The 2,453-nt window shown below is 34.7% G+C and overlaps 1 protein-coding gene across 1 annotated transcript in view; it reads right to left on the minus strand.

The window, feature by feature from the left end:
* Window positions 1-2,453, minus strand: part of LOC106870488 (1-phosphatidylinositol 4,5-bisphosphate phosphodiesterase classes I and II) — a 65,247-nt gene that overhangs the window by 57,027 nt on the left and 5,767 nt on the right. The window lies entirely within an intron of this gene.

Genomic DNA, 2,453 nt, shown 5'->3' on the forward strand with positions numbered 1-2,453 from the left:
ATATATATATATATATATATATATATACATGCATATACATAATCTGCAATGGATGCCCTTCCTAATGCCAATCACTCTGAGTGCGTAGTGGGTGCTGAAGTTGACTTTTCTGTTTATCCTTTCAGGGTCAATAAAATATAAGTACCAGTTGTGTACTGAGGTCAGTGTAATTGACTTATCCCCTCCTCAAAATTGTTAGCCTTGTGCTTAAATCAGAAACCATTATTAGTTGCAAGATCCTCACAACCTTAAAATACCCCCATCCTGTTCCATCAGACCCATACCTCTCCATTAAGCTTTGTCCTCAATCATCAGTCTCCACCATTAGAGCCAGTCCACTAATACTAATTAACCATGTTAATTAACCTAAGACACTCAGGCTGTGAAGAACATGATAATAACTGAAAAATTAATTAATTCATTCATTAAGCTCTTTAGTATTTGGCAGATTAACTTATTTGTCTATAAAGTCACAATTAACTACAAATGTTCATTCAAGCACACCTGATGAAAGTAATTTGTGGTAATGAGAAGTGGAGTAAGTGTGAGATGGCCAAGTGGTTAAGAAGTTTGCCTTGTAATCATGTGGCTCTGAGTTCAATTCTGTTGTACAAAACCTTGGGCAAGTGTCTCCTGCCATAATCTCAGTTTGATTCAAGCCTTGTGAATGAAATTTGGTAAATGGAAACTGTAGACACTGAATGGAGGGACTGTACTAGTTTTTGGATACTAGACTTAATCTGTCTGCTGCTGTTGAAGTTTAGCTGAATCCATGTTGTTGCAAGCATTCTGACTAAATTTCTGGCCTCTACAAAATGTCACAGATACTTTCATATTCTGTTTAATCCATACAATAAAAGAAAAGCATTAGTGTACCCTTGTAGTAATGTAGTAAAGTTCATCTTGTTAACTGCTACATCTAAATATGACGTCAGTATTTTTAAATGTTTTGTACTGTAAACTGTTTACTAATGTATTCTTCATATTATGCGTTTAATAAAATTGAAGAGATATTGGAAGAATGAGACTCGTAGTCTTTTGTTTTCAAATCATCATCTGCTTTATTGTTAAAAGTTTACATGGGCCATAACCGTTCCAAGGAAAGAACTTAAGAGAATGACATGAGAAAAATGAGATTAATGTTGTAGTCTGATTTCGTAATCATGAGTGAGGGTCCAGAATGCTTTGCTTATATTAGTGATTTAGCTGAACAGCTTGTGTGATTGTATATTGATGAGGGAGAAAGAAATATAAAGAGGTGGTGAGTGAAAAAACATAAATGACCCCTGCCATGGTTGATTTTTAAGTTAGTAGCTGTTTGGTCATTGTGCATTGCAGACTGTTCATGCGGACAAGCCTGGTTGCTGGACATCTGATATTGAGCTTAGCCTATCTACTAAACATATGACTGTTATCAATGCCTTGTGAACGAATTTGACAGATGGAATCTGTGAGGAAGTCAGTCATACACAAGTGTGTGTGTGTGTGTGTGTGTGTGTGTGTGTCTTAGTGTCTGTGTTCGTTCTCCTCTCCAACCACTTGATGTCTCATGTTAATTTATTAATGTCCCTATAACATAGTAGCTCAGCAACAAGAAATCAATATAGAACTATTACAAGACTTAAAAAAAAAAATAAATACTATGGTCAATTTGTTCAACTAAAACCCCTTCGAGGCAGCATGTTCACAGTTCAGTGATTGAAGCAAGTAAAAGATAGAAGATAGCCTTGAAATCTAACCTCAACAAAGGTTTGATATAAAAGGTCAACATACCATCTAAAACTAAAAAACAAAAAGAAAGGACTCAGCTCATAGCATTCTATATTCCCCTAACAGGATGGAATGATCATGAATAGAATGCCTCTGAACTCAGGCCTACCTGATCAGAGATGTCCTAGGTCTAAACTTAACAGCTAGAAATAACACATTGATAATGTAGTCCTAGATACATTATGTTTCACTGAAAGACTTTCCATCATAGTCGTCAAGGTACAAAGCTGACTTTGGATTAAACAACAACACAAGGAAAGTAGCATTAAATAAAATAGTTATTTTCAGCTGAGTGGACAAGAGCAATGGAGAACAGAATGCTTTACTCAAGAACACAAATCTAGGAATTGAACCCATGACCTCATCCATTGTAAGTTCAACATCTTAACCACTAGACCATGCAGATAATTGGAACATCTATGATCATAATTTTGTTGGATCATAATTGACTTAGGGTCAATGCTTTCAGTTGCAATATACTGCTTTTATTCCAATTAATTTTGGGAAATAACGAAGAATTTGATAAAATTACTTTGTCCAAATTAATTAGAGTTTGAAACAAATTAACATGAAATTTTGATGGAAGGTTTTAATTTAGATCATTTAAAAAGAAGTTTGTAACATAGAAAACGAGGTGGTCTTGTGCAGTTTGGTATCAAATAAGTTGAACATCAACAACATTA

Source organism: Octopus bimaculoides, chromosome 11 (genome assembly GCF_001194135.2).
Source record: "Octopus bimaculoides isolate UCB-OBI-ISO-001 chromosome 11, ASM119413v2, whole genome shotgun sequence".
NCBI classification, from domain to species: Eukaryota; Metazoa; Mollusca; class Cephalopoda; order Octopoda; family Octopodidae; genus Octopus; species Octopus bimaculoides.